At 36.9% G+C, this 25,677-nt stretch overlaps 1 protein-coding gene across 1 annotated transcript in view; it reads right to left on the reverse strand.

Moving 5' to 3' along the window:
- LOC133529644 (ABC transporter G family member 23-like) overlaps window positions 1–24,983 on the reverse strand; it is a 79,517-nt gene extending 54,534 nt beyond the window's left edge. Inside the window, exon 1 of the mRNA XM_061867406.1 lies at window positions 24,791–24,983. The gene's annotated coding sequence lies outside the window, so the exon portion shown is untranslated. The remainder of the gene's footprint in view (window positions 1–24,790) is intronic.
- Window positions 24,984–25,677: the final 694 nt, after the last annotated feature.

Genomic DNA, 25,677 nt, shown 5'->3' on the forward strand with positions numbered 1-25,677 from the left:
CGCCCGCGGCTTTGCTCCGTGATCGTTAGTGCTAGAAAGCTGAAATTTGGCACGGATATATAAATTAGTTACGCCGACAAAGTCGTAAAATAAAAACTAAAAACTTAGGGTGGCATCCCCACACGAAAAGTGGGGATAATTTTCCGCTTTTTGGGTTTCATCCCTATAGTGTTGGATAGGTCTTTTAAAACGAATATAGGTCTTAAAAAAACATTTTTTTGATAAACGTAATATTTTCGGAAATAATCGCTCTGAAAGAAAAAAAATATATCCCGCCCTATAACTTGAACTATGGGTCCCAGAAATATGGAAAAAATCGTGAAAGTAAAGCTTAGTAACACTTTCATGGAAAACTATAGCGAACCTAATCGAATCAGCCGTTTTTGAGTTTTTGCAAAAAGTCTATTTCGACGGACGAGTAACAACGGAATCCTATTCTGAGTATGGCCCGACGTGCTCTTGGCCGGTTTTTAATACTTCGTTTTTAACTATTCTTCATTGCAATTAAATCGTAAAACAATGTTATAAACTGAATTTCATTTATAGACTGTATAGTATACGTATTTCATCATAGGTTAATTTATAATGCATGTGTCGTGTATTATGTTATGACGCATCATGGGATTTACGTATAACCTTTATATTTAAAATCATAAATATACATATTACGCGGAATTCTACCTTTTTATCTTCTGATACGTAAGATGACAAAATACGTAAGATGTGATAATTTTTTTTTTTAATTTCTATTTTTATAAAAAAATATATTGTTGTTCAATTGCCAATTAAGGAAGAGTGGTGCCTCTTAACACTTAAAATAAAATTACTTACTTAAAATAAAAAGATAGGTATGTGTCACTTAAAATAAAAAGAGGCGCCAACACTTACAACTGTATCGGTAATTCTTAAACCGAATAATTTTTTTTTTATAACAAATTTTATTTAGACTAACTTAAGTCTAGTCAAAAAGATCCCCCCGAGTTTTTTAATAAAGCTATTAGAGTCAGACCAACCTAATTCTGCATGGCATTTGCAATGACAAAGTGTGCCAATGTCTTTATTAACGTCAAACTTCTATGAAAATATGACGCTATTCAAGCCGGGGCAAAGTTTAACTACTTATCCAGATTTTTTTCATATCACAGCGATTATTTCTATATTAATATAAAATATTACATTTATCAAAAATGATTCTTTAAGTTCCATATTCGTTTTGAAAGACCTATCCAATGACACCCCACACTGTAGGGTTGAAGTGAAAAACAAGTCATCCCATTTTTTCGTGTAGGGGGAACACTCAAGATTTATCAAACTTGATCGAGACTTCACACTCTAGAAGTTGATAACTTGATCGGGACTTCACACTCAAGAAGTTGATAACTTGATCAGGACTTCACACTCAAGAAGTTGATAACTTGATCGGGACTTCACACTCAAGAAGTTGATAACTTGATCAAGACTTCACACTCAGGAAGTTGATAAATTGATCGGGATTTCACACTCAAGAAGTTGATAACTTGATCGAGACTTCATACTCAGGAAGTTGATAACTTGATCGGGACTTCACACTCAAGAAGTTGATAACTTGATCGGGACTTCAAACTCAAGAAGTCGATAACTTAATCGAGACTTCACACTCATAAAGTTGATAACTTCACACTCAAGCAAGGTTTAACCAGAGTGAATTTTTGTTACACCTTATATAGGTACGCCATAGACATTAATTGATGACCCATCTAAGGTTCAAGCTAATTTGTTTGTCAATACTAACGTTATAAAATCTCCAATGTAAAGTGAACCCTAAATGGCTCAGCAATTAAAGTCCGTCACTGTACCTAAAATCTATAGTCAGAACAGCCAAAGTTGGCAACGATTTTGATAGCCCAGCCTGTGCAAGTGGTAAGTAAACGTCTTAATTTGTGCTGTGCCAACTTATCTGGGTCTGATTATAGCTGGCTTTCAATCTGATATGTCTATAAACAGTGTTGGATGAAACGTTAATGCAATTCAATTCAATTCAATTTTTTATTCATAAAATTTACATTGGCCACCATTACAAATTGAACCGTAAACTGTAACCATCCGTTACCGTTGTATCTGTCTATAAATACTGATTTGACCTGTCATGTCAACGTCCCTATTAGACATGCATTAAGATTAGCACATGTTGTCTTAAGTGATCTAATTTATTCAGTTGTCATACGGTCAATCAATAAAATGTCAGACATGTCCCAACAATGGTAGCATTTCTCAACGCTGTAAGATCGTTTTCGTAAGGCTGTAGTACGAAATAAAGCGGAAAGTGTTATTAAATATGACATTGACAAGATAATAAAATAGGTACTCAAAGAAAACAGGGAAACGACAAGTTTAGACTTAAATATTTGTAATAATGTTAAGGTATATCCCGAGAGGTATATGAGGATTACATTTGTATGGAAAGGCGGTCATCTCTCTCACTTTCGTCTTAACTAAAATCGACTAAGAGAATCATCAATCAACATCAATGCAATGCAATGTACAGAGCTCTCCTAGACCTCTAAAACGAATGAAGTCTACACTTTAGTTTCTTTTAAACTTTTATAAACAAGAAATAAACAGGTAGGTATATTCCCTCCATTACTTTGAACTTTAGGTGTTAGGATTTATGTTTGTATAAATTACTGATATTCAATCAACCCGGAGCGTGTAGCCACCCTAGAAAAGAGTCAATTGAATTTACTAATCAAATTAGAATATTGTCTATTGAAGAAAAGATTTACTTTTCACTAGACCCGCCCCGCTTATCGCTTCATTTACAAGCACATCCTATTACATTCTCAGACCGATTCAACGGTGAAATTAACCTTGGATTCTCCTCACGCACCACATTACCCTTGAGCGTGTGCTACTGGATCTGCGCAAGAGTTTCAACTGTTTAATGTTAGTCGTTTAAAGTTTGGAGACGAATGTTTAGTCGTTCTTTGAGTTTTTTTGGAGCATGACTCAAAATTAGATGAGATTTTACTTCAGATCAGCCACGATCTGTGGCTCTAAAAAGGTAAAAGTATTCTATAAAGACAACGAGGTAATAATATGGATATTGATACTACAACGAATACTGTTATGAAACTTTTAATAGGAGCAGAGAAAGCACTATTATCATTTCACTTTTCATTTTGCCTACTACTAAGTCCTTCTCTCTCTCGGGTCGGTCCCTCATATCTGAGTTTCGTGGTTGGTTGCATTTGGAGCGGATGATCTGCTTCCACCGGTTTCTGTCCAACGCGTCTTTGACCATAGAGTCATGTTAAAACGTTTCCAAATATTGGCGGGAAACAACTGTAGGTAATCGATTAAATTAGGTCTTCTTCTTCCTCATTTCCTCATGACTGAGGGTCGCGACCACATGTGATCGTTATTTTGTGCACCAAGGCTCTCCATTCTGCACGATTTTCCGCCTTCCTAATAATAGGCGCCTGTGTAGATCCCTGGCAGACCTTCTTTACAATGTCCACCCAGCGGGTTGGTGGATGTCCACATTGTCCACTACCCCGTCCTCAATCCAACATGCCAAACATAATGTACTTTAAATTAGGTACGTAGATTGTTTTTGGTATGTATTTGGCAATAGTAAAACGGTTTTTAAAATTTCGTCGCATTGCTTATGTTTACTCGTAGTCGCTCAAGCACGTGTGTAGCAACTATACTTATGGTATGCTTTTGGCGTTTGAAGGACAAAAGTAACGACATAGGACATCACGCGGAGCACGCTAAAGTGGTACTTGTAGGTACTCGAGCCTTATGTAAATTAGGAGAACTTGACTCATTCCCACGAGTAGGCACTGATGTGTAACCCGAAATCGCGAAATTTCCCACATAGGAAATTCTCGAAACTTTTATCTTTCTTTTTTTCTGTAAAATATTCAGAGATCTCTAGAGTTAGACCAAGATAATCCTGCAGCGATTTTCTGGCACAAAGCTTGGAAGCGTTATCATTGACGTCAAAATCTTATTGGAATTTTTCTGCTATTTGCACGTCTGTACCTACTTATGACACTGGACTTATAATAAGATTAATCTCTTGAGTTGTGAGTCCAGATACTTCTTTTTACAAGGTTATATTTAACATGTTCGTATGTAACTAACTTTTTTAAATCTTGCAAGTTAAGTTTGACCCACTTCTCAACTTCCAATGAAGCTGAAAATTTGCATACATAGGTAAGTACGGTGACAATGCAATATTATGGTTCCATCGAGATTATCTGATGATGGAGACATAAGGTGGCCATTTAAGAACTCCTTGATAAAACAACGCAACCTGTGTTTGGGGTTTTTAGAATTGTCTTGATGAGTATTAGTTGCCTGTGTAAAGAACAGTACAGTCAGGGACAAACGCTTGTACCAAAAATGTTTTCTTTTTTTGTGAAAACTTGTTTCGGATCTTTTTGAAGTATTGGAGATGCGTTGCGCTTCAATGCGTTGCTATGTTCTTGAACAAGAAAAAAAATACTTGAAACCAAAATTAGACAGATTATGATGTCACCAACATTTTACATATTTATTAGGTATTGTTGAAATCGCCATCATCAAATGGCCGTCGAATGGCCATCATTTTCTATGACATTCAAACAACCGATGTAATCTATAAAATGTACGTGGGTATTTGACGATTATCGCGGGCGTATGGTTTTTTCACACGTAGACCTACAGTCGCCATCAGATAATATATCATGACCGCCAAGACGGCCAAAAATATCTAAACACTTAAGCGTCTTGATAATAGAGGCTCTATTCAGATATTTGTGTACACCTTGGCTGCCTCGATATATCTATTGGCGACTGTACAGTAAATTTTTTTTTTGTATACCATTTTGTGTCACAGTGACAATCAATATTTATGTAATCCCCAATTTGGGATCACTAAAATAAATCTTCTTGGATCTGACCTCCCTAAGACTGGCGACTGGTTTGGGACTCGGGGTTTCGGTATGTACGCCACATATATGCTCTTGTGGCACGGACGTGCACCGACTGGGACACCATGGATTATCTTGTCAAAAAAGTGCAGGGCCTGCGCTTTTTGAGCCGACTGGTATTATCAGGGATGATGAAGAGGCCTGATGGGATGTCCTTTTGGTTCCTTGGAGCCTGGCCCGGATGTTAAGTGTGGGATGCTACCTGCGTAGACACACTGGCACCGTCCGACCTCCAACGGACTAATGTAAAAGCGGGCGCAGCGGAAAGCGCCGCAATTTTGAAACGTAATAAATATGAGCCTCGGTAGGGAGTACCATTTTGTACCATTTGGCGTTGCAACTCTAGGCCCAGCGCGTAGAAATCGCGAAGCGTCTGGTTGACGTAACCGGTGACCGAAGAACTGGCGGCTTCCTAGCACAACGTATCAGGATTGCGATAGAACGAGGAAATGTCCCCAGCATCCTTGGTACCTCAAGGGCCTATTTTAGACTTATAGTTATAATAATCCTCTGTATATATCCATTATGTATATTATTATAGTAAATATTATACTTTCATTTTAATAAAATAAAATAAATGTATCATTTTGTGTCACAGTAAGATATATTTAAATAAATTTCTATGTCCGGAACACAATTGTTCCGTGATGGGAAAGATATACATCTAAAAATGATTGAAACTGAAACTTGACCTGACAATCAAACCTATTACGAGTATATGTATAAATAGTGCTGCACTGTTAACATTAAATGTTATAATAGGTAATAAATATAGTAGGTAAACAATAAATAATACCTACATTCCAATATGTACTATTAATGCCATTATGTGTGACCATTAGACGGCAACCACAATCGATCATTATCAATCTTGATTGCCCTTTAATAACAAGGATGTTCCGCAGTTTAGTAATAAAAGTGGAAACAATGGACAATGCTTGAGGAAGATCACATTTCCTTTGTTTGAACGCAACTTGAGATAAACGGAACGTGTTGCTCCGAGAATCTCCGTTTGAGTCGCTTAACTTGAAAAGTTGAAACTCGGATAAAGGATGACTCACGCTAGGCCGGGCCGGGACCGGGCCGTAGCTTCCAGTGGTACGGTTTCTATGGAAAGCACCACGTGACCAGCCGTCAAGAAAATGACATGTATATCGCTTCAATCTGACATCATTGTATATCGCTTCAATTGTTGTTTACTCTGAGAGTACGTCTGAATGTCGGCCAAGTTAGACCAGTTTGACAGCACTGGCTTCCCTCGAATGCCGCCTCGCACGGACGCCTTGGCACGGGGCCGGCCCCGTCTAGCGTGAGTCATCCTTAAATCTCTTCTTTCTCGGTTCCTCATAACTGAGGATCGCGACCAAATGAGGTTGATATTTTATGAAGCAAGGCGCTTCGTTCTGCACGATTTTCCCCGTCCTAATAATAGGTGCCTGTGTAGATCCCTGGCAGGCCTTCTTTACAATGTCCACCCAGCGGGTTGGTGGATGACTGCCTCTCCTATATCAATTTTTTCTCATGAATACATCCCGAGCAAACAACCCGAGTGTTTTATTTACCTATTCCATGCTTAAACCAAGAATTGTTTAGATAGACCAATTTAAATTAAAAAAAACATTGGCTGTTGGCAAATAGTATGGTTTTCTTATTTTCCTTTGTACAAAGCAAATACAGATCACGTTGGCGATCACGTGCGAATGATGCCGTGGTATGCGAGCCTATTTCTAACAAAACGATATAAAATTAAATCTCGATCAATCTACTGTTTATGTACAGTCAGCGTCAAATACTTTGTAGCAGTCAAAGTGGCCAAATAGTTCGGTACACCATACTAAATATATGGTGTACCGAACTATTTGGCTACTTTGGTTGCTACAAAGTATTTGATGCTGACTGTACATACCTATGTATCGTATCTTACTGGTCTAAATGGTCTAATAGTCAGCGATTTAGGCTTGAAGAGGTAACAGACAGACAGACAGATAGACGGATAGACAGATAGACACGCAGCGCAGACAGATATTAGTATGGATTAGTGCGGATAGTGCTTGAAAAACTGAATTAAATCAACATTAGTTACGTATCTTTTAAAGAGGTGTGAAGCTTTGAAAATTTCCAGATTGCTTTTTTATAAACCTTATTATTTTTAACTAAAAAAAAGCAGCCAAGTGCGAGTCGGACTCGCGCATGAAGGGTTCCGTACCATTTATGACGTATTAAAAAAAATCTACTTACTAGATCTCGTTCAACATTTTACCACTTTGGACACACATTTTTTCACTTTGGAAGTGTCTCTCGCGCAAACTATTCTTTTTAGAAAAAAATTATATTAGAAACCTCAATATCATTTTTGAAGACCTATCTATAGATACCCCACACGTATGGGTTTGACGAAAAAATATTTTTTTTTTAATTTTATGCCGTATTAAAAAAAACTACTCACTAGATCTCGTTCAAACCAATTTTCGTTGGAAGTTTGCATCGTAATGTATATCATATATTTTTTTTAGATTTTTAATTCTTTTATTTTAGAAGTTACAGGGGGGGGGGACACACTTTTTTTCACTTTGGAAGGTTCTCTCGCGCAAACTATTCAGCTTAGAGAAAAATAATATTAGAAACATTAATATCATTTTTGAAGACCTATCCATAGATACCCCACATGTATGGGTATGATGAAAAAAATTTTTTTTTAAATTTCATGACGTATTAAAAAAAAACTACTTACTAGATCTCGTTCAAACCAATTTTCGGTGGAAGTTTGCATGGTAATGTATATCATATATTTTTTTTAGATTTTTCATTCCGTTATTTTAGAAGTTACAGGGGGGGGGGGGGGGACACACTTTTTTTCACTTTGGAAGTGTCTCTCGCGCAAACTATTCAGTTTAGAAAAAAATGATATTAGAAACCTAAATATCATTTTTGAAGACCTATCCTTAGATACCCCACACGTATGGGTTTAATGAAAAAAAAAATTTTTTTTAATTTTTATGACGTATTAAAAAAAAACTACTTACTAGATCTCGTTCGAACCAATTTTCGGTGGAAGTTTGCATGGCAATGTATATCATATATTTTTTTTAGATTTTTCATTCTGTTATTTTAGAAGTTACGGGGGGGGGGGGGACACACTTTTTACCACTTTGGAAGTGTCTCTCGCGCAAACTATTCAGTTTAGAAAAAAATGATATTAGAAACCTCAATATCATTTTTAAAGACCTATCCATAGATACCCCACACGTATGGGTTTGATGAAAAAATATTTTTTGAGTTTCAGTTCTAAGTATGGGGAACCCCCAAAATTTATTGTTTTTTTTTTCTATTTTTGTGTAAACATCATAATGCGGTTCATAGAATACATCTACTTACCAAGTTTGAACAGTATAGCTTTTATAGTTTCGGAAAAAAGTGGCTGTGACAGAATCGGACAGACAGACGGACATGACGAATCTATAAGGGTTCCGTTTTTTGCCATTTGGCTACGGAATCCTAAAAACACGTTTTTCTCAAGAAATAACTGTATGTAGGCATAATATGTCTCTTCAAAAAGGGGTTTACATATTTTCAAAGGCCCGGTAACGCTGATAGTGATATGATATGACACCCCTTTAGTAACAAGACTTTGTACTTATATTATACGGTAACTGATTACTATCAGGTGGACTGTACGCTTGTTTTCAATCAACATGGAATGAAAAAAAAATGCTTAATAGAAAAAAAAACATGAAGTTAATTTAGCAATAAAACTACGAGAAAGCCTAAATGTTTTTGTGTGTTTCTGCCGCCGGTAAATCCGCTGGACCACGAGTATGACATAAAAAAAAAATAGGCACGATTTGATTGAATACTTACATATAAGCAATATAAGCATGTTAAACCAGGTAGGTAACAGACAAAAATAGAAATTTACTCTTGATTAATATCCCAGTCATTAATTCTGTGAGTTGACCGCAGCGCAGGTCAATCCTGATTGTAAAAATGTACCACGAGACGATTCTTGACCTGCTTAGGTAACTAATATCAAAAATCCGGACGGCGACATCGGTTTTGACAACCGCGGCGGCAATACAGTCGGCAGTATTGTCGCGGTAACAGTTTTGAATGATTCACGGTTAGTTTCACTAGACTTAAATCGATCGTAAGGTTATCACGGTCCATATCCCGGTCGATTTAAGTCTACTAATGTCGCGCTTCAATACTGCTCCAGTAATGCCACCATAAAATGACATGCAGCAATGTAACTACCGAACCGTAATTCCCTACAAGAATTTTTTCGACTTTCGAAATTGATGGAAGCCATTTTTAGGGTGCCGTACCCAAAGGGCAAAACGGGACCCGTATTACTAAGACTCCGCTGTCCGTCCGTCCGTCCGTCCGTCCGTCTGTCACTAGGCTGTATCACATGAACCGTGATAGCTAGACAGTTGATATTTTCACGGATGATGTATTTCTGTTGCCGATTTTTTTTAAAGAAGAAGATTATAAAGCCGCATAGCACACTGCATCCGATTCGCACGCCGACATGCGAGCGGGATGTCGCTATAAGACGCGCATAACGTTATCTCGCTCAAACTGTATCGTGTTATAAAGCGTTTACAAAGACCTCGAGGTCACACATAGGTCCAATTTTATAGTTCGTGTTATCCACGATGACGCGCAGATTTGTCAAATCTAACCTTTAATAACATGACATTACTAGTCAAGGCACGCGTCTTCGTGAATGAAACGATAGAGTATACTTGTAAAATGCTATGATTGGAGCAACTCAACTGAGCTGAGTATTCTACTCCATTTAATATTATATTATAAGTTTTAATACCACGTCGGTGGCAAACAAGCATACGGCCAGCCCGGTGTTAAGCAGTCACCGTAGCCTATGGACGCCTGCAACACCAGAGATATTACAGTCGGTCATGGGCGCCGCCAGGATTACTTTCAGGGAGGTGCATATTAAATGGAATAGAAGAATCGATGCAGTAATTTATTTTTCTTGTGTTATATAGTTCCGAGTTATGCTATCAAAATCATTGCAGACATATATTGGTCCAACTCTATTGCTTGTGCAGACGCGTAAAAAAACATATTTTTTTTATATTGTCTTTCCTGCCAGGGGGGTGCAAGTGCACCCCCTTGCACCCCGCTGCCGGCGGCTTTAAAGCTTAGTTTTCGTAATTATTTTTAATTTACACAAGTACTGGTTAATCTTTTGTACCGTAGTGTTTTATGTGTGCTGACTTCGATTGTCCTATGTGCTCTGTCTAGTAGTTCAGGTGGTCTGTGATCAGTACCCCTAGTGTAACTTTGATCGACATCATAACGTGACGAACGCGTTTGCGTTAAGTCTCATTTTGTATAGGATTTTGAGGTTCCAAAACGTCCCGCTTGGCGCGCTCTTCCTAAATCCAATACAAAATGAGACTAAACGCAAACGCGTACGTCAAGTTTCAAAATCGAATTTAGTTACACTAGGGGTACAGTTGATCACAAGTAAAAGTGTTCTGTGTGACCATCCTTGACACAGCTAATGCATGGTGGTTTCCTGCCAGTCGGAGCGACCCGAGAAAGCGGAACATGGTTAGTATAGCTACGTTATTAATGTGGCTATAGTAAATACGTGTTTAAGTCGGGTCGTTTATTTCTACCATTAGTAGTTAGGCAACCTCAACTACCGGCTATACTTGCGGATCCGTATCGAAAGACCGCCATAATGTAAAAAAAACCGGTCAAGTCCGAGCTCGTTTTACTCGCGCACCGAGGGTTCCGTCCGGGTACAAACTTTGGCGAAGTTTTTGGAAGTGAAAACTCCTTTAGCGGCGCTGTGCACTTTTTGTGATGGGGAAAAATGTTAAACTCGCGTCAGGGCGTCAGGTGTCACGTGACCGTCAGATTGAAAATTCGTAAGACGGACACGTGACATCATGGTGACGTGCAAATTGAATGTCATCGAATCCTGGTTACTTTTGAAAAATCGTATCTCATTCAAGTGTGACATTTTATTTTCTTCATAATCAAAGTGCTGTCATAACGGTTAAAGAGGTTTAACAAAGGTTATATAGATTAGATTAGATTCATTTATTTCTTATTGGAAATGTACATTATATTTTACATGTCAAAATAAAATGCATTCACAAAAAGATCGTCACAACACAATAACAATAATAATAATAACGAATGGTCTCATAGCGAAGAGTCTCGACCAACACCTTGAGAGACTCTCGCTAGGTGGTTGGATCAAGGGTCAGATGCAGAAGGCGGTGATCTTGGACACGGCGCGGATAGTGCGCCGGTTCCTCTCTCTGCGGCCCTGACCACCGGCAGCTTGGGCCCTGCCCCGCTGCTGGCGGCACCCTAGGTTAGTTTTTTTATAATGTGTTTATATATATTTTGTATTGTTTTGTAAGTGTTTTTATATTTTACTTTTATATTCATATTATAAATGACCTAGCCTAAGACCAAAAATAAATAAAGGGAATAATAATAATAATAACTACGAATCGGAATAAATAAAGAATAATCATCTTAAAATAGAAGTAATGAGACCACTTAATTAATAGCAAAAATAAAATAAAACAGTTTATTGTGTTGTATTGTATCTTTGTGTTGTTGGGTGTCCATGATTGTAGACACTCAAATTTTTCCTTACCAAAAAGTTAAATAACAGAAATGAAGCGTGATTGTTTTATTTAATATGATGGTGAACAATTCATTATCTTTTACTGATTGTGTAGGCTGTAGTCCTGCTCACGTCTCATGAATTACTCTGTAAATTTATTTATTTATTTATTTAAACTTTATTGCACAATATAACAAATAAAGTACAAATGGCGAACTTAATGCCTAAAGGCATTCTCTACCAGTCAACCATCAGGCTAAACAGAAACAGTAGTACGTGCAGGCATTAAACAAAAAAAAACAGAATAAGTAATTTAAAACAAGCAAAATAGCGATAAATAATATATACTAACGGCTATAAACTTACATAAATATACTATAATTAAATATACATACATATATATTAATTTATGTACCCAGTGCAAAAAATACTATGACTACGAAGGACAATTAACCAGAGAGCTTGTCGAAAAAGTGCTTGCGTAACATACGCTTAAACGAGAGCTTGGTTTGAGCCTTTCTGATGTTGAGTGGGAGATCATTCCAAAGCCGGATCGCCTGAACGGTAAAGGAGTTAGAGACAAAACCAGAACTATGACAAGGAACAGTAAGCTTGAGACTACGGGACTCGCGAAGGGTGCAACCTGTTCGGGCAGTTATAAAATGAAATTTGGATCTGAGATAGTCGGGTGCTGTTGGATCGAATAAAACAGAGTATAGTGTGCACAAAATTCGCAACGATCTACGTTCACGAACAGGGAGCCAGTTAAGCCGACGGCGATATGCAGATATGTGGTCATATTTACGGAGTCCGAAAATAAATCTGATGCTATTATTAAGAAGCCGATCTAGTTTGTTCAGAGAAACTTGTGTGATATTCGTGTAACATACATCAGCATAATCTACAATAGGTAATACAAGAGCCTGAACAAGGAGCACCTTAGTGCCAATCGGAAGGAAGTGCTTAAGCCGGTATAGGGCTCTAAGTGTGTTAGTGACCCGGCGACATACGTCCGACACCTGCGGTTCCCACGTCAGGCCGCTGTCAAGAATCAACCCCAGGTTCCTCACCTGTGATGCCAGTGGTACAGGAGTATCCTCGAACACAACAGGAGGCAAGTGAGCAATGTCGGCCATGGAGAGTAAGCGGGGACTTCCTAGAACAATAGCCTGGCATTTGGACGGATTCACGGAAATGCCGAAACAACGGGACCAAGCAGAAATGCGATTCAAGTCCTCGTTGATTTTCGCTATAGCAAAATCCAGATCGTTAATACTACTATGGGTGTACAATTGCAAGTCATCGGCGTAAAGATGGTAAGAGCATGCAATGTGAGACGCAATCAAATTAATAAAAATGGAAAAAAGAAGTGGAGATAGTATTCCGCCCTGCGGAACACCAGACGTGAGGTCACACCAGTCAGAAAATGCATAACTGTCAACGCGAACCATCTGACGTCGATGTAAATGTTATATATTAACACTAAAATTCGCTTCAAACACTAAAAATCTTCCACACTCAAATTTATTTACGTAGGTATAATATAGAAAATTATCTCTTTTTATAAAACTGCTACTCAAAAATATCAAAAATGCACAACGTTAATATTCAAGTTTTCACTTCTGCCGGCACTCCCGGAGTGCAACCCGTTGTTTTTTTAATAGTTATAAGTGTTTTTTGTTATTTAGCAATAAATTAAAAAAGGTGAAATACTTTTGACCACATGTACCTATACTATATACATATAATTGTGTACAGCCCCATCTATCGGTAAATTGTGTTTTTCTTTTATGGTAGAGGAGGCAAACGAGCGTCTGCTCACCCGTCTGATCACCTGATGGTAAGCGATTACCGCCGCCCATGGACAACTGCAACACCAGAGGGGTTGTAAGTGCGTTGCCGGCCTTTAAGATGGGAGTACGCTCTTTTCTTGAAGGTTTGAAGGTTGTATCTGTCCGGAAATACCGCAGGCGGCAGTTCATTCCACAGTTTAGCTGTGCGAGGCAGAAAGTTCCTGGAGAAACGCACAGTTAATTTGTGCGACGATGATATGAATAATGTTGGTTTTTCAAGGATAATTCATAATTATTTATTACTAGCTGTGCCCGCGGCTCCGCCCGCGTGGTATTCGGTCTGTATCAGTAACCGGCTCATTCACCGCTAATTTCTCTGCCTCTCCCCTGGAGGTGGAACTTGAAGTAAAGTTGACAGATGGATACGCTAGAGGACTGTAGTCTAGATAAAATATTTTACAATTAGGTACCACTTAATAAAACTACACTCCAAAATCAATTGGTTGTTATTTTTTTCAAATTCGTCCTTATTTAAATTTTTGACGTGATTTAAACGACATAGAGTAGTAGATGTATATCGGACAATACAGTTCCACTTTTGTATTTTTTTTTTTACGTCCTTAACTGTACCTATCCAAATCATGTCCATGGAAAATATCATCCAAATCGGTGCTCCAGACCAATCAGTCTAAGCATGAAAAGGTAAGAAATATACCCATAGAAATCCATACTTCCGAACACTATCGAATTTAGGTGTAATACCTATTAGTTAGAAGTAGGATTAGAGGAAAGGAGAATACTCGTAGATATCAAAAACTTGAGGCCGAGTATTTACATTTTGTTTACAGTTATGTTTATGTATGCACAACTAAATGTTTACATGTAATTATATCTACAGTTACATACTAATAATTAGGTATGTAATAGTATATTTACATAACATTGACATTTTACAATATTTATTTGTACACCACATTGCGAGTCTCCCCGGCGGATATCAGCACGAATAGCTCCGTGCAGCTGGTAACGCGCGAGCACGCCACGTAGAGCTGCCCGTGCGAGAAGCAGCCCGTGCGCAGGTCCACGCCAGCGGCGCGCAGCGTCTGCCTCTGCGACTTGTTGATGTTCATGGCGAAGCAGACGCTCACGGAGAACTGTAGGCGCTTGAAGTGGAACGGGAAATTGCTCAGGATGAGGGGGATGCGCGGGATGACCACGACTTCGGCGGCGCCGCACCCCGTCAGGATCTGCACCTCAATGAGGTTACGCTGCAGATGCACTACTTTTAGCTGGGTTCCGTTGCATAACTTCGGAGGCGACAAATTTCGAAGAAGCATGATTGGAACTCCAACTTTCAGGGTTAATGTGTGTGCTGGGAGTCCTGAAGCACTCAATGAGCTAAGGAACTAAGGAACTCCACCACCCGGTAGAGTTCCTTAGTTATGTTGTGACATTGCCTTCATCCAAGACAGTGTTAATGGAATTATATACTGCATGTTCACCTTCGATTTCCGCCTGCTCATTTTTCTGCGTGAGCATGGACCGTTCCTCTATGGGCGTGAGTATGGATCTCTCACAAACCCAAGAATGGCTCAGGTCTCCGTACACGCTACGAATTAGGTTTTCAATGGATGGAACGATCCTGTATAACGTCTCTGGTAGTTGTGGCTACGCCTAAAATCACGATCGTCGCTATAGTTTCGTAACGTCCATGCGTTGTGAGACTTTCGTGAAACGTTCGCTTTTTTCGGGAAGGCATTTTCAGTTTTTAGTTCTTATGGCATTTTAACGCGTATAAAATGCGAGTCCCAAATCGTTTGACATTTACACCGCAAACATCAGAGAATTTTTTTTTCATAGTACCCACCTTCGTAGCTTATTAAGTGCTTAAAAGAGACGATAAGTATGAATATGGATACGATAAAATTACGATTAGGTATAATTCATGACGGAGAAAATATTTTTTTAAATAATTATGCAGTTATACGCGTGTTGATGTGTGTTGATTATGCCACTACTTAACTATGTAAGTAAACTCATTTTTAACCGACTTCAAGATTTCAAAAGGAGGAGAATCGAGGGAACTCTTCAAATATGAAAGTCATACATATAATGATTTTTGTATTTTCTTTAACAAATCTAGCATTTACATTTTAAAAAGTGACATTTGATGAAGTGGAACTGCTGATGATGATCAGAATAGAACTCTTCAACGATACACAGTACACGTTTGGCGATTTGTCCTCTTCGCTGTGTTTGTTAAGTAAATTAGATTTTCAAGACAAATTTTTGTCAAGTTCGAGTTCTGACGATGGGGTCCATGAGGAATCTAGGGAACTCTTCAAATGTGAAAGGCATACATATAGTGATTTCTGTATTTTCATCAACAAATCAAGTATTTACATTTGTAAAAGTGACATTTGATGAAGTGGAACTGTTCATGATGAACAGAATCACGTTTGGCAATTTGTTCTCTGTGCATGTTTGTCAATCCTATTTAGTTTATTTAATAATTATATTTCTATCCTATTTAGTTTATTTAATAATTATCTGGTGCTTTATTTCATGCATGGTGTGAAATAATTTATCTTAAATACAGTCGAATACCCTATTGCGGGTATCTTACCAGTCAACCATAGGGCAAATCTGAAATGTGTCAAGGCGGGTGCAGTGACAAAAAAAAACATGTTACCTCCTTTTCTACATAATTAGGCGTAGATATTGTATGAAATCAATAATCAACAATAATCGTTCTTTTACCGGTCTACCTCATTGAAGTCGGTTTTTTTTTCTTAAAAATTATTAGTTTACTTGATTACTAAATTTTTACTCAGTTTCCCAAAAGATGGCACTCTGCAATGTATGGCAATTAATTTACTGTCGTTTAATTTCGTTGTATTATTACATCAACACAATTGAAATTGAATTGATATCCGTACCCCCCTCTTCTAACTTTAGAGTTAATTTGGCAAAATCCTTCCTCGGTGGCTTAATTTCCGCACCATATCTGTTAGTTTAGCAGGGTACTCGATACTCGTAGCACAAAAGTTTGCACCTCCTTCGTAAGTAGCGCCATAAGATTCAGGTGCAAACTTAACTCAATCGAGTGTAGTGGCTACCCCCCATTCTAGGGGTTGAATTTTTATAGCCTATAACTTGGCCGGGCATTTTCTCGACAGATTAGTAATGTTTGCATCAAAATCCGTTCAGCCGTTTTCACGTGATGCGAGGTCAAATAAACAGACAAACAGAGAAACAGACAAACAGACAAAAATTCTAAAAACTGTTGGAACGTGTTCTGTTAATGATTCTTAGTATCCCCAGTCTACTTTTTTTTCGAATATCTTCCATGTACAGACTTTCGACCCCCTTCAGCTTTATTATATGTATAGATGTGAACCAATTTAAAAATAAAAATAAAAGATATCTTTAGTGTGATTTCATAGAATAATAAACATTCATAAATTTGTTTAAATTGCAAACTGAATTCGGAAATGCTTTTTTTTAATTAAAAAAAAGCTTATCAAGATAGAGGTCTGGTTAATTTTTCCTGTAAAATTTATGTCTATGTTAATATTATGTACCTAAAAAATCATAATTTTTCTTCGGTTAACTTCGGAGATAAGAAAGGGAGGGGGGGAGGTATTTTTTTACATTTTTCTTTATAAATCATAATAATAATACTTTTGGATTAGCTCTTTCAAACGATACCCCATTTCACTTAGTAACAAGACTGAAATAAAAAAACAAAAAAGCAATAACTTTTTCATACGTTGGGGTTAGCCTTGTTCATTACTATTCCAAATTTCAAATCGATAGCTTATGAAGTTCTCGAGATAATTGGCATTGTGACAGACGGACACAGTCGCACCATAAGGGTTTCTTCTGTACCTTTTTGGTACGGAACCCCAAAAATCATCTCAATTACCTACAAGGTAGATTCATCACCCACAAACGCTCCTACTCATTTACTCGCTAACCGGTCAGTTGGAAGTTTCAGAAAAATAATGCACCCAATTAGAGTGAGTTGTTAAGAAAAGTTAATCATTGTCCGTTTTGTGACAATAATTAAGCATTAAATTTTAATAAAAACATGATTTTGGTGTTTATTTTTTATACTACGTATGTGTCAAACAAGCATACGGGCCGCCTGATGGTAAGTAGTTTCCGTAGCCTATGGACGCCTGAAACTCCAGAGGAGTTACAGGCGCGTTGCCGACCCTAACACTTCGCACCCTCATTGAGCTCTGGCAACCTTACTCACCGGCAGGAACACAACACTTCCCCAGTTCCGCTCTGCTCTAGGTCTGGAATGACATTCGCTGTGCTGTGCCCTACCACACAATATTCGCAATGCCCATATCTCTCTTTTGAACGTAGTTTATGGACGTACCCGGGTCTACATCCGGGTTCATAAACAATATTAAAATGTAAAAAAAAGCGGCCAAGTGCGAGTCGGACTCGCCCATGAAGGGTTCCGTACCATTTATGACGTATTTAAAAAAAACTACTTACTAGATCTCATTCAAACCAATTTTCGGTGGAAGCATGGTAATGTATATCATTTTTTTTTTTTGATTTTTCATTCTGTTATTTTAGAAGTTACGGGGGGGGGGACACATTTTTTCACTTTGGAAGTGTCTCTCGCGCAAACTATTCAGTTTAGAAAAAAATGATATTAGAAACCTAAATATCATTTTTGAAGACCTATCCATAGATACTCCACACGTATGGGTTTGATGAAAAAAATTATATTTTTAAATTTTATGATATATTTAAAAAAAAAAACTACTTACTAGATCTCGTTCAAACCAATTTTTGGTGCAAGTTTGCATGGCAATGTATATCATATATATATTTTTTGTTTTTCATTCTGTTATATACCCTCACGTATTGGTTTGATGAAAAAAGATTTTTTGAGTTTCAGTTCTAAGTATGGGGAGCCCCCAAAATTTATTGTTTTTTTTTCTATTTTTGTATAAAAATCTTAATGCGGTTCAGAGAATACATCTACTTACCAAGTTTGAACGGTATAGCTCTTATAGTGTTTAAGTCTTGTGTTCCAAATTAATATGTATGAGTCATTGTTACTCGAAATAAACGAATTTTAATTTAATTTTTATAGTTTCGGAAAAAAGTGGCTGTGACATAATCGGACAGACAGACGGACATGACGAATCTATAAGGGTTCCGTTTTTTGCCATTTGGCTACGGAACCCTAAAAAGGCAATAAGTTTATTCCCATAAAGATTTCATGCTTAATTGTCGTCACAAAATTGACAGCGATTAACTTAACTACGAACGCTATTTTCTGAAAACTCCCAGTTACGAGAATTATGAGTGTAGCTCTACAGTGTATTTGTTTTATACATTTTCTTACAAAATCTCATTTTAGAGTGTTAACAAAGCTCTAATATACATAACGTGGGACTCGAAAGTGTTTAGTTTATAGTTGTGAAACGCAGTTGGGCAAAACGGTAATCGACCTAGTTTGCTGAACCGATTTTGATGAGATTCGTCGCTGGCTCTTTTTGTAATAAGTGTTATTTAAATACTTTTGCTTGCGGTTGTTATTAATTTAAATAAAAGTAGTTACAAATATTTTGTGTTTAGAATATTATATATGTTATACAGTATGTAACACAAAAGGTAAAGAAATGTTTAGGTCATACTGAGCAACTTTTACGGCCCGATTCGAAGAATGAGATACGATAACTATAAGTTCTGGTTTAGATAAGTTCTCATTTCGATATCTTTTGTATGTCGTATAATTGACAGAAGCAGCTCGATTCGGGCAACTAATGTAACTTTAACGTTAGAAATATCTTATTAGGATCACAGCGGAATCGAAGTAAACGTCAATTTTGACATGTCGTTTAGCTATCGATCTTTTAAAGATCTTTTCAAGATTTTAAACGTGTCTTAATCATTCTTCGAATCGGGCCGACGGACCGCCCGACTCTCGGGACCTAATTTGACATCTAAAATACAATGTTTTAGAAATAAAAATCTGAATCAGAATTGCAAAAGTGTGACAAAAATATGACTCTAGACTTGATACTCGTTACGTCTATAAAAATAATAATGGAATCATTGTCTCTATTGGTAATGATCTATTCATCATGAAACCACATAATGTTTGCAATAAAGTTGACGTCGGTACTATTGTGCAAATGAAGTATTCATCAGCAATTATGATAAATATCAATTAAATTCATGTTAGCAGGTATTATTTACAGAAAACAGGTGATTATAGTTAATGATGGCATTAAACATACAGTACGTATCGTCATTTAAGCAAAAATTTATCTTCGTCAGTCTAGTCTACCTGTCTTAATTGCTTTCGTAATGGTTCTAGAAAAGTCTCATCTTTTGACTAAATCTTTGTTTAACCCCAGCGCAAAAATATGATGGGTAGGTATTATATGTAAAATAATGCAGTGATTTGAGTGAGTTTGCGAATATTTTCAAATTACCTATTCGGAAAAGGGCTTTTTGTCTACCCTGCTAGGGGGGCAAAAAGTGGCACTTTTTTTTCCCCCTGCTGGGACCTTCGAGCCACACTACGTGTTGGAAGCCGGTGTTGCTCGAAGGGTGGGGCAATGCAAACAGTTTGAGGTTTCGATACAAGTGTTTGTCTTGTCCCGGTGATAGTCTTACCTTACTAAGAAAAAATAATACATATGATACTTTATGATTTGGTTAGGCAGTGCCTTACCTGAGCGAATAACTCGCGAACGCGAAGCGCCGCGGCGCGGGTGAATTCAATCCTTTGATACCTATGGAAGTGTCCTACGTGGGCGATCTCCGAATGCCATTGGGCCGCCGTGCCGCGCCGCGCCGCGTCGCATTCGCAAGTAATCGCCCACGTAAGCCGCGCTGTTAGTTTTAACTTGTTTTGTTATTCGGGGATTGTAAATGTTAAACCTAGATTTAATAAGTATATTAATCATTAAAATATTTTAATACTGTTTAAAAATGGAATTATTGGTATATAAGATGTATGCTCCATGTTCATAAGGAACCTTTTGTGGTCGAAAGCCACATATTTAGATTCTTATTTGTATATTTAAATCAAAGCCACACACACAGCAGGGCCTGTAAAACAATCTTAAACTTATTTTCACTTTGAAATATATATATATATATATATATATATATGTATTTATATTAAGCAAAGAATGCCAAAAATGCATGTTAAATATAAAATAAAATACTTAAAATAAAAACTCAAAAATAATCATGTGACTTAAAGGGACAAAATTAATGAGATACCTGTCGCAAAACTAGGTACCGCCATAAATTGCGTTGTTTACGTAAATGCGTTAAATGTGATAAAAAAAAGCAATTAGGGACCTTAGGGTTTCTAGCCATGCTTATTTTGGAATACCCGAGGATAAATACAATATACACAATTGTAACAATCCTAAACACAATTACTTAGGTTGCGTTGTTACAGGAGTATATAGGCTACGGAGACTGCTTACCATCAGGCGGGTCGTATGCTTGTTTGCCACCGACGTAGTATAAAAAATGTGTCCATCATCAGGCCAGCTCGATGGTACCATAATATTTAGGTCATACTGAAAGTTCCTAGAATCTTATTTATTTAAAAATCTTTAAAAAATCCCTGACATATAATTTTCAAACAGCATTCCTAAAATACAAATTGTATCTAAAATTCTAAAAGTAGACAATAAGTTATATTTTCAACAAATAAACATTTTCATTGCGTGACTTCTAAATGGCTCATTCCAGAAACTTTCAGTATTACCCACGTATTGCATTGTCACCCGACTTATATATGTATTCAAATTTTCAGCTTCATCGGAAACCGGGATGCGAGTCAAATTCGCACTTGCAAATTTCGATTACAGACAGACAGACAGACAACGGGACAGGTATATCTAAATAAAACCTTGTACAATCGAGTTCATAAATATGTTTACATTTCTTCACCTTAATCCATTGCAATAAGGTGGAAAAATGTTTATAAAATTACGAACTCGACTGAATTTAAAACGCACAGATTTTTTGTTGTTGACGGATATTGTGCAAGAGTAAATAGGTAGGTATGTCAACTTTTTTTAAACTTATTGCGAACAAATATCGGCCATCTCTAGCTACGAACTCTATCTATGCTGTAAACGTTTTAGAAATCATAATACCTACTTGTATTTATGAAAACATATTATGTAAAAACGATCCTACCAATTAATTTCTATACCTATACTCAAGAGCAAAGAATCCGGGTCATTTTTTTTTTACAAAGTGACCACTATTTATAATATTTCTCTTGTATATATTTGTTTTTATTTATATTTGTTTTTGTTTTAATCTTGTATTTATTTAAAACGCACAGATTTTTTGTTGTTGACGGATATTGTGCAAGAGTAAATAGGTAGGTATGTCAACTTTTTTTAAACTTATTGCGAACAAATATCGGCCAACCTCTAGCTACGAACTCTATCTATGCTGTAAACGTTTTAGAAATCATAATACCTACTTGTATTTATGAAAACATATTATGTAAAAACGATCCTACCAATTAATTTCTATACCTATACTCAAGAGCAAAGAATCCGGGTCATTTCTTTTTTTACAAAGTGACCACTATTTATAATATTTCTCTTGTATATATTTGTTTTGGAGCTGACATCAGGGGAAAAACGGCAATTAAATTTATATTTAGTTTAAAAAATATGTTTACAATTGCATATGATCTTTTTCGTTGCATCGTTTGACCCCATGGCATATTCTAGAACATAATTTGATAACATTTGCCAAAACTAGTTTCTTTTTACAAGCTTTTATTTAATTTTCCCTGTTAGTATGTATGTGTGTATCCTGATGTATGGGTATGCGGCTTGGACACTAACACTCAAGGAGGAGAACAGCCTTCTGGTCACAGAACGTAAGGTGTTAAGGAAGATTCTGGGACCTGACAAAAGAGACGATGGCAGTTGCAAGATTCGAAAGAATGCCGAAATAGAACAACTAATAGCCGAGCCGAATATAATAGGTGAGACCAAAGCACATCGTCTCCGCTGGCTTGGCCATCTCGAAAGGATGGGTGACGATCGGGCAGTCAAGAGGGTTTACTTAAGTCGCCAACTGGATGCCGTCCTGTTGGTCATGCTAAATATCGTTAGGCGGATAGAGTGGAGGCAGATCTCCGTGAGCTCGGCGTCAGCGAAAGCTGGCGTGAGTTCCCTCTGCACCGAGAAAAGTGGCGTGCTCTTATGTTGGAGGTCAAGACTCATTTTGGGTCATCGCGCCAGCCAAGTAAGTAAGTATGTATGTGTGTAATGTTTGTGTGGGTCAAATCTTGCAAGCTAAATTTGACCCACTTCCCGGTTTCCGATTGAGCTGAAATTTTGGATACGTAAGTCGGGTGACAAAGCAATACTATGGTACCATAGAGCTGATATAATAACGGAGACAGAAGGTGGGCATGGGTACATTGGGTACCCTGTGATAAAACAACGCAATCTAATTGTGTTTAGGGTTTTTAGAATTAGACAGAAAAGTACAGTCAGCGATAAATGCTTGTACCAAAAATGAAATTTTTGCCAAAAACCATTTACATGCTTTTAATAATTCAATAAAGTCAATTATTTCACATTCTTGGTGAAGAATTAAGGTGGCGTTGAATCTGTATCTGTCGATTTCCTTGACGAAAATGAACGATGAAAATGACAGATCCAAACGTCACCTTTGTTGATTAAAAAAGAAATGTAAAGGTGAAGAAATAATGTTTTGTAGTAACTGAATTGTCAAACGTCAACTTTTGACACGTCGAGTGTTGCCAATCGCAAATTCAAAGCACAAATTACAGTCAAATACGAGTATATCTCTGTTTTTTGGTAGTTGTCGAATTTTTTATATTATTAGGTACATACATTTCAGAAGGAAACCTACCGATATTTTTATATTTCTTACGATGCACAGTGCTGACTCATCCGAAAGTGATGAAATTGCACGAAAGTGAAGTTGAAATTTGAGAGTAAACCTCAAACGTGGAACATATTGAGTAACTTGGTATCTTATCAACTTAAAAATAAAGTCTAATTTTGAAATCGGGTCTGAAAATACATTAACAGTAATAACAGGCGTACTCGAATTCTAGTTATTCGATCTGTTCTCGATATGATACTCATCTGTCAGTGTCAAAAGTGGCAATTAAACCATAAACGTCACTTGAGACTGACAGATCAGAATCATATCGGAAACAGATCGAATACTAGAATTCAAATATGACTATTTGATCTTATTTTAGTGGTGAAAACTGTACATTGAGTTTTGATTACAATTTTACAATATTGTAAAATATTAGTTAAATTTAATTATTACTTATATCTACGGGATAAGCAAAGCCTAGAAAATGTGTCATGTTCTATGAAGCCTTTGAACTGTAATGTTCTGACATAGTATGTATATTAGAGTCTGTGCGGAAAGAGAAGAGTCGTGGAATGTAGGGAGCCCATACCTTCTTCTACTCTTCTCTTTCCGCACAAACTCTACCTACTGGTATTGAACTGGAGATAATAGTTGTCTTAAAAAAATTAAGTTATCTTTATGGAACTAGGTTTTCAGGCTAAAGCATTCACAGATCAATCCAATGCAGACTAATTAATCCAATTTATGATTTAAAAAGTATGTTTTAAGATTATGGAGCTATTTTAATTCCCAGGAACGGAATGTATATTCTGATTCTAATAACTTGTTATGAATTTGATCTGGATTTCTTCAACCAAAAAATCGTATCCATAACAAATTCAGATCAAATTCAGAACCTGTTATCACGATCAGAATACAGCTTTGGGGCTATTACATTAAATACCGGAAAACAATGTAGTATGATATTGATAGCAATATTAGGCAGGTCTACAGGTGTATTTGCAAGGGATATTATTTGTGTCATTTATACATTACATTTATAAATTAGGTATAATTTCAATAAAATCGGGTTAGAAGTTTATCCGTGAAAAGATAACTGACAAAAATTCAGTTCGAGTTTAAGTTTTTTTATTTATTGATTTTTCTTCTTAAGTAAATTACTAAATAAATTATTTAATTATACTCTGGCAAACCCACTTTGTCTGTAGTAAAAGGCGCCAAACACAAATTTTCTATGGCCCAACCCTTTACGCCTACCCTACATTTGAAAATTTGCTGCCTTATCTACTGACGGAACTGGCTTGCCAAACTATAGCCTTTTGATTTTTCGCTCTTTATTTTAACTGCTGGAAATGCGTATAAAACAGTTTAATTTTTTATTTTAAATCATTACTGATTGACTGAACTGAAATTCTAACTTATAACAATTACAATTTTAATTTGTAAAGAGTGTTGACAAGTTTATCCGCAAGAACGAACAAAAGTTTCATAACAACGCGAAAACAACAAATAACACTCACCACTTTAAAAAAATGTTTCACCTCCTTTTACTTTTGAACTGCAACAATATACCACTTGCACCAATTATGATTAGTCAAAAACCTAAAACAATAATTTGAATAACAAAACAAATTCCACAAAACAAAATCTAAAAAGTCAATATGTTTAAAAAAAAATTTTTGCGTTGCCGCCAAAGTGACAGCTAGTTTTTTTTTTCTAGATGCCGTCGATCGCGCGGCGCGGTCGTCTGTATACTGCCAGGGCGCTCACTCTCTCTCCACAGAGTTACTAAACCTTGAGATCTGGCAAGTTTGTTTGCACCGCAAGGATCTATTGGCGGTGTATCGTAAGCTCATTATGTAGTATTTACAGTGTAATTATTGCGCGAATTATGTAATGTTTATCTTTTTAAAAATTCGACTCATTATCGGTATTTATTTTGTAAGGTGATTTGGTACACCATCAAACAAAAGCAATCAGAAATTATTATTTTCTACAATCAATAGAGAAAAATTCCACTGGTTGTGTTTCCCGCTGTGGCTCACCACAGCCGACTAAGCGCTTCCTCGAACCTCTTGCATAAATTATAACGAATTTTCCGCCCCGTGGAAGAAAAATAGCTGTGATTTCAATAGAATTTATGACATGTGACATATTGAAATGACAGGTGACAAAATTGATTTCTAAACAGCGGTTTAAAAACCCGTCACGTGCGTGTCGGGCCTCGTGTGATGGAGGGTTCCGCTCGTTCATACGATATAAAAAGCCATTACAGCAGGATGGACACACGGACATGATGGATATAAGGGTTCCGTTTTTGCCATTTTGGTTACCCTAAGAAGGGGACTTCCCCTGGTCACATAACAACTTTTGTCATATTTTAAATTGTCATAACACTTTATGCATA

This window comes from Cydia pomonella, chromosome 21 (assembly GCF_033807575.1).
Source record: "Cydia pomonella isolate Wapato2018A chromosome 21, ilCydPomo1, whole genome shotgun sequence".
Classification (NCBI taxonomy): domain Eukaryota; kingdom Metazoa; phylum Arthropoda; class Insecta; order Lepidoptera; family Tortricidae; genus Cydia; species Cydia pomonella.